Source organism: Aythya marila, assembly GCF_965140915.1.
Source record: "Aythya marila genome assembly, chromosome: 20".
NCBI lineage: Eukaryota > Metazoa > Chordata > Aves > Anseriformes > Anatidae > Aythya > Aythya marila.
The window spans coordinates 9089625-9098228 of NC_139061.1; positions in this window are offsets into that span (position 1 = coordinate 9089625).

Below are 8604 nucleotides of genomic sequence, written 5' to 3' on the forward strand. Positions count from 1 at the left end.
TTAAAAGAATTAGAGCAGAGTTTTAAAAGCTTTAGACTATACACTGGAGGTCATGTGCGCTCCCCGTATTTATTTTGAATTGTGAGTGAAAGGGAGGGCTGCAAGTGCTGGCTGGCACTGCAGGGAGCTCGGGGCTGACACGGCACCCTCGGCAAGGGGGCTCAGCCCTGAAAACAAAATGTACCCTGCAGCAGGCTCAGAGGTACCGTGGCACACAGATTTATAAAAGATTTTGTTCTTTCTCAATTTTTCTCCAGTTCAAGCAGCCCCAGAACTTGCCAAAATTCAGTACGCAGCCCTAGTGGTACTGAGCAGTGTCACTGTCCCCTTTGCAGTGGGGAAACTGAGGCACAGCATGACAAACAGCATCATTAACACCATGCAGCAGCTGCAGGGCTGGGGGCACCAACAGGGGCTGCACCCCAAACCTGCAGGGAGCACAATGTCTGCACCCCAGCCCTGTGTCCCTCCTGTGCCACCCACCACCAGGCCACCACCGCCTGCCCCCAGGTCACCCAGCTTTCTGCCAGTTCAACTTCAGCTCCCCAGCGGTGCCAGGAGCCAGGACATGTGGCAGGATGGGAGCAGGGCAGACTTTGTGCCTGCTGCGTGCCCACTCCTCGCCTTCCCTGCTGCATCCACCTTGCAGCTGGGGAGCACCACAGGCAGAGGAAATGCTCGAGTGACACGCTGCAGGAGGGGGAAAACGGGAAGCAGGCTGACCCTGGGCGTGCTCCTCCCGCATGCTGCTCTGCTCTCAGACCGGCTGCATTTTTTCCCCCTGAGCCATAAATCGCGTGCTGGGGCCGGCGGCGGCCCTCGCGCAGTCGCCCGCCCGCTTCCCCACCGCCGCAGCCCTGGGATGAGTTACGAGGAGCGAGCGCCGCGGCCAGGGCTTCGCTCCAGAGCCCCACCACGAGGGAGGCGGCACGGCTCCCTCCGAAGAGCCGTTTTCCTCCCATTTCCACCCAGAACTGTGCTGCAGCCCCAGCAGGGACCCCCTGGCCCCACCACGGGACCCCACTGCTGCCGGGGCTCCTCCGCTCCCCATCCCTCCGTGGGCAGTGGCCGTGGCGCGGCGTTCACCCCCGGCGAGCAGGCAGATGGCTTGCTGACAGCTTCAGGAACACCTTGTAGCAGTTGCGGTGATTCCCGAGATCCATTGCTTCCCATTTCAATTCACACATCATGATTTCTAAACCTCAGCCCGCACCTTCCCGGCGCGGCTCCCCACCTCCCCTCCAGCCGCATCGGGAGCAACGGGGAAAGGGGAGCAGGAGAAGGGGGCAGCAGCACCCACCCTGTCCAACCTCAGACACCACCTCCTGCCACGGCCTGGGCTGAGTCCCTCAACCTGCCAAAGAAATGGGCACAAGCAGCCAAATGCCATCACCGGGCTGGAAAACACCCCAAGGGGATGGTCAGTGCTTTTTAGGGAGCCCAGAGCTGTGTGCAGGGTCCCCCAAACCCTCCCTGGACCCCATTGCAGCACCTCACTCCTTGTGCGTCCCCCCACGCTGCACAGCTTGGCCTCGGGGCGATAAAAGGAGTATGTTTTTCCAATTAAAAGAGCCAGATGCATTTTCCTGCCAGTATTTAGTCCAGCCTAACATGCGATGTCTACATTTTAACCTTGAAGAAGCCTCTAGAGACGCTGCAAAATAAATCAATACGAGTCCACGTGCTGGAAAACAGCACCAATAAATAACTTCAGAGCAGCTTTTCTGTTTACTGTATGAAACTCCCATTCCAGGCCGTGCTCTTCAAAACAGCTTCATAATAAGTAAAAAAGGAAAAGAAGGGCCCAAACCTCAGCTGGCAGCGTGGCACGGGGCTGACTGCAGGTGCAGGGCCACTTCCACACTGACCTTGGGGCTGGGATTTGGGACAGAGGTAGCCAGTGCAATATTTCAGAAAATATTAAATAAATAATAATTTAAAAAGCACACTGCAAAAACAGCCTCCAAGTGTGGTGGAGAGCCACAGCTTCCCTTGGCAAGGAAGGTGCTGGAGCAAAACCTGTGCCGGGCACACAAAGCCCCAGGTCCCCAGTCCCCACAAACGCACCGGTTCCCCCTCCTTTATGACAATAATAAATATGTCTTTAGCCTTAGCATAAAAGAAGATTTACAGGAGCCATTAAAAGGAAACTTATAAAGGCATCTTCCTGCATCCTGTGGTGGAGAGGTCTCATGTGGGAGGCAGGTGGGGCTGCAGGACCCCTGCACCCTCCCTCGGTGCGCAGCCGCAGGACGGAGCGCTGCTGGGGGCACCCCAGCTGAAACGGCCACGTGGCTGCAGCCTGGTGGCTTTGGGGTGGGAGCAGCAGCTTCTGACCCATCCCCAGGAACAGACAGACTGAGGCTGCACCTCTTAAAACATAATCTGACAGATCTGCACCCCCAGGTTAATGATGATTGCACCCAGGTGAGTCCCAGCTGCCCTGGTACGTCTGGCACCCAGGGATGCTCTGCCCTAAGATGCGAAGAGGAGCTCAGGAGGGGGATGGATGCCAGCCTCCTGCCGGCCACCACAGCCTGTAGCGAATGCAGCAGGGACAGCTGCAGCCCAAAATATAGCAATATCCCGTGGGGTTTACTCACAACAGGCCAAAAGGCCGGGCTCGATCACACCATGCTGCCCTGCACAGCTCTGCACTGGTGCCCTGTGGCCCAGGACAGACGGGAAGGCAGCTCCCCAGCGGAGCCCACTGGGGATGTGACACCCCCAGGAGAAGACAGGGACCAGCCCATGGATAAACTGAAGCCATTCTCTTCACAACACCCTATTTCTGCTCCCTGCCACCAGGCAGCCAGCATGGCTCTGCCAGGCACACACCACGGCTGGAGTCAGGGCTCAGCCACATGTGGTGTCCTGGTCCTGCGGTGACCAGGCAAGTGTTCGCACTGCAGAGTGACAACCAGAGCCAGCAGCACCTGCAGGGACCTGTGGGGTCCCTTGTGAACTGGCCCTAGAAGGAAATGAGGCCTTTTATGCTGAGATTCAAGAGGAAAAGCTCTGCTCTCCCAGCCTGGCTCAGAGCTGCTCCTCCAAAGTGGCTGGGGGAGGCAGAGGAGGCTCCAAGTGGCTCCTTGGTCTTGGGAGGCCACGTGGAGAGGAATCTAAGCCCCAGTGGGACCCTGCTCACCTCCAAGGTCAGCTGCAACACGGCCAGCTCCACCAAGGGCACAGGCACACTTCACAGCCCACCGCTGCCACGTCCCCACCGGGTTTCCCTCACCCTCAGTGAGGATGAAGGTTTCTGAGGTGCCGCTGAGGTCTCAACAGGGAAAGCACCAGAAGAGAGCCCGTCAGAGAGGAGCAGGGACAGAAGTCAACCAGATCTGGAAATTCACTGCCACCCCAGGCATCGGGCAGGTCTGGGATCACGGCCAGCTTCTCAGCAGCTCGGTTTCCACCAAGGCACTGAAAGTCACCGAGTTCTTGGAGTGAGAGAAGCCATGTCCCAAATTGAGGAGGACACAGGGGCCATGTGGAAAGGGCCACACCACAAACCCACAGCAGCGAGGTGCTGCCTCCTGGTCTGCCTCACGCTCCCATGATCACATCGCTGTCCTGCCTCCATGTCCCCATCCTGTCCCCATCCCAGGCAGCCAAGGGCAAGGGACAGCCCCACGGTGCCACCAGCCAAGTGGCAGGCATGGTGTTTGTCACACGCCTGCAAAAACACGTGGTGAATATAAACTGGACAGATTTAGCGACTGTGGGGCCTTCTGTTCTTCCTTACATCTCTGGACCATTTCCCCACCCCTTAAATGCTTTACATTATTTATTATGTTTCATTTAACCCCAGCCACGTCCTCCAAATAAAATTTATTTTGCAGCTGTCATTCAGGTTTACTCCGGCCTTAACCTCATAATCCTATTGATTCCCTCATTATTCTCCGGGTGCAGGATTGATTTCATGCCTCCTGTGTTATGGAGAAGACTTTGCTCATTAATCTCATGCACGTTTACAAACGGCCACTCCAGGTAATTCATTATTTTCTCATTCCCTGTACAGTCAGGCTCACAGGCCCTGTTACCTTGTCTGCTTTGCATGCTGGTTTTGGGGTACAGATGGGGAAAGAGCAATCCAGCAGCAGCCCCGTGCCCTGAGCAGCAGTGCTGGGCACCCAGCGAGCCCCAGGCTCGTGCCCTGCATCACCTCTGGGGACACCCAGTGCAGGGACCTCATCCTGGTGGCATCAAACATCACTGCTTCAGCTGCATGGGTGTAGGTACCACGGACGTCCATGCCTCCAAACACAGAGGTGCATTATTTAATTTATACAGGGCGATTAATCAGCCCGAGTGTTTCATATAGCCCCATCGGGGTGTGCAGCACCGTACAGTATATGGAGGAAGACATGACCCCTGTCATGGAGGCTTAGAATAAAAAATAGGCAGACACCACAGCTCAGACACGTCATAAATCCAGCTGAAGGGCCAATCTCAAATATTTCAGCTGTTTCGCCCTCCCCCCATAATATATAATTGTCTTTGTTGGATCAATACAGAGGGGCTTTGTGGCAGGAGCACGTTTTAAGGGAAGATTAATGTAGCGCATTATACATGCAGCTAGGAAGAATTCCAATATTCAATTTCCAGGAGGAGAAGAAAGGTCGGGGCGATGGGATCCTCCTTCCAGGATGGGACCGCAGCACCCCTCATCCCACAGCCACCCTGGCCAAGGGCACAGCCACCTGCAGCCAGGGCTGGTGGCAGCCCTGCCATGCTGGGCAGGGGCAGGTCCCAGCTGCTTTTGGGGTATTTTTACAGGTTTTGCCCCCTGGCACCCACCTGCCACCAGGCCAGCACACAGCACACCTCGCCCTCTAAGTGCAGCTTGCTGTGAGCCACCGGGGCACAGCAGAGGGAGCATGAGTGGTGCTCCTCACTAAACAAGTATTTATCCATGGGAACGCCCCTGCAATCACTTCCCTGGGTACGCACAGCATCATAAGCACACGGATACCAAATTTCGTGGGCTGAACCCTCCTCTCAGTCAGCAGCCAGACCCTGCCCAGCTCCAGCTAGGTGCGCATCCCGCAGCTGTCATATGGAATAAATTTACCTGAAGCAAGTTTTGATTAAACGCCATAACTGTGATTGATTTGGTTACATACCCCCCTTATGACAGTCCGTTTCATTTACTTTTTCATTCTGAGAAGGGATGTTGCACTGATCCGAAACATTAGCTCTGACTACCACCGTAAATCCCCATTTTAGGGAGACCCGCGGCAGCCCCATTAACATTTTTACACTTAGCCAGCAGTGGCTATGGTTACCCCCTGCCCGGGGCCAGCAGTAGACACTGCAGAGAGCAGGGCAAAGCACCCACTTCTCCATCCCATCATTGCTGCAGAGCCACCAGCACCCCTACAGCTTCCCAGGGCCTTTCCCCATCCCTGCTCCTGGGGACCCTTTGCTGGGCTCCGTGGGCTTGGGATCCCCAGGGACCAGGGCCCCCAGCACCAGATTCTGGTTTGGCGTGCCCGCAGCAGCCTGTTTGCCATCCAAAATCCCACAAAACACATCTCACCCGCTGCACCCTGCCAAAATTTGGAGCAACACGACTGCAGATTTCCTTACAACAGCTTCTCTATCTTTCTTTCTAAGAAGGGGGGGTAAAAAATGCCCAAATATTTTTTATATTACTAATAAATTGAAAAAATGCTTTATGTTTTCAATATATTTTCAATTTACTGCCATGGTCAGTATCTTGATTGCTATGTATATTTTATAAGCAGCTTCAATGATAACCAGATTGAGCTGTTGGTTTCTCCATAAATGCTGCATTATCCACCAAAAGCGATCTCTGGTAACGCACTGTCATTAAAAATAATGCTGAAAAGCATCAGGGAAACACCAAAAGTGGTAAGAATAAATTGTTTCCAAGCACATTGTGGAGATGCTAGAAATTTGGAGGTTCTATTTGGAGGATGAGCTGGTTTTCAACACACATTTCAGGCAGATCCCAGTATCCCCAAAGCTCTGTGGACACATCTGAGGTGGCTGCACATGCGCCCTGCCCGCAGGAGGAAGGGTTTCAACACGCTCGCATCAAACACTTCACAAAAGCCACTTTGAGCCCACGCAAGCCCCAGCTGCGTCCCCAGCACAATGACACCAACACCCCAGCAGCCTTAGAGGAGCCAGATCTAGTCCACACTCTACTGAATAATTTAAATCATGATGAAATCACTCACTGGCTTTGCAGGCTCCAGAAAAGGATGGGAACAGCTGGGTGGGATGTGCGCTGTGAGGGCAAGCCTAAGTACAGAATTATTCAGCAGAAACATTTCTGCCATCCTCCATCCTACCCTGTTAAGCTGTATCTTAATTGCCAAGCCCTGCCCTTTATTTTCATGTACCAGCAGGACTTGGTTTGGTGAGGTCTTGGTTTGGGGGCAGGCACTGCAGTGGGGAGCTGCTCTGGGTTCATTTTCGCATCATTTCCAGGCTCTCAGTCCTGTTTCTGTGGCACCAACAAGATGCCCATCACATACACACACGTGGGGAGCTGCAGCAGGGACAGCCAGCAAGGGGCACGCACCCTGGGGTCACCCCATCCCACCCCAGTGAGCTCTTCCCAGCCAACCTGCTGCCTGAGGCCTTGCTTCAGGACAACCTTTTTATCCTACAAGTCCAAGAACCCAGCCCAGAAAGGAGCGGAGTAGGTGAATTATCTGCCCTCAGGAACAGAGCTGCTTTGTCCCAGCTGGGGCTGTCTGCAGGAGCAGACCTGACCCGCACATACCTTCCTGCTGCCTGGAGGCAAAGAGCAAAAATTCACCCAAATTCACCCATCCAAATAGCAAGGGCTCAATGTTCCCTATCAGGAAAATGTTAGTCTTGTCACAGGCAAAAGATATTTCACACACCATGGCTATCTTTTATGAGCTGGACAGTTTGTCCCCATTAAAATCGTGCACATCTTTCCCAGCAGCGCTCAGTATCAGGGCGATCAAAGGAAAGCATCCAAATTACTCAGTGCGTAAACCAGCACAGCCCAAAATACCCCACCGCTCCCCTCACACGCACTTCTCTGCTCTCCCCTCCCCAGGACACAGAGATGCTCCTCCATCAATAATCCACAGGAAAAAAAATTAAAAAAAATAAAAAGAGGCTGGTGAAGGCAGGAAGAGGCTCCTGGGCTTGGAAGGACCCCACAAAACCCTACAGAAGGAAATGAACCACTGTGACACCAGCCTCTGAGCACCCAGACATGCAAGTGGATGGGTGCTGGCACACAGCACCATGCACCCAAAGCCCACCCAGCCTCCTGCTACAGCTCTGCTCAAAGCCACATCCCCAGGAACCAACCCCTAACACACCAGCACGGATGGGGCTGCTGCCCTCCTACTTCAGCAGGAGCCTGCAAAACCCTAGCTCAAAAGCAGCACAGTATTTTCCCATGGCGTGCTGGTTTTCTTGCTTTAAAAGAAAAAAAAAAAAAAAAAAAAGTATGTAAAGCTTTCATAGCTCCTTTTCATCTAATATTTAATGTGTAAGAGTTTCTGTGTGCCCAGGTTAGGTAAACATTGGAGAAGATTGTTTATAGAAATTATATACAGAGTCGGGCTGGTTTAATTTATCAAAAAAGGTTTTGTTGAAATAAATTTATTTTACAGTGAAACCCACTTAAACCTGTTAAAGGGATGACCTTGTTTAAACGAACCTGTTTGCGCTTCACCTAAAAGGACAGCTTGGAGCAGCACCATGATCCCATCTTCCAGAGTAAATATTCCTAAATATATTCCTGAACATCCCTGGAGCCGCTCCGGGCACTCAGAAGCTGGGCCAGGAGAGAACTGCCCAGGGCACTGCACACTCTGCCACCACCCCATCACCTGGGGCCAGGCCCTGTCATCACTCCTGTGTCCCATAATGGTGACACCAGTGGGAGCTGAGCACTGCAGGACATTGCTGGTGGCTCTCAGCCCTGAAATTTCCACATCCCCACAGCCAAACACAGCGTGGCACAGGGGACAGCAGGGATGCTCTGTGCAAGCCAGGACGGTTCAGCTGTCAGTGCAATGGTTTAATGCTGCATCTGCTCACACATCAAGGGGGGTGAGGGCCAGGAGCAGGCAGTGGCATCAGCACCGGAGGGGCTGTGGTTGCAATAACACCGGGCACTGGGTGAGAAATGCAGCTGCCAGCTGGTGGGAGCACCACAGCCAGGTTTGTGGATGAAAAGACACCTGTAGCATCAGCTGCTTCCTGACATTGCTATCAGGCAGATGGCTACAGGCTGCATTTCTCGTTAGCTTGATTAGATCGCAGTTATTTAGGAAAAAATAATAGCAGGCATCCAGTAGCCATTTTTCCCTCTCCTGATGACTGCAGAGCAGGGAAGCTGCATCCCGCGCTCTCGCCTTCCCTCTGCTGGCTCCGTCCCGCTGCAGCGCCTGGCGCAGCCCTAGCTCGGCTCCCAGGCTCTGAGCAAGCACAGCAAAGCAGGGACGGATTGGGATCACTTGAAATATTGGGGAAAAAAACCACCTGCATTTCTCTCCCATGACACAGGTCAGATTAACAGGGGAAATTAGTGCGGGCACGCTTAACAGAGATGAAATGCTTCATAAACGAGCCAAT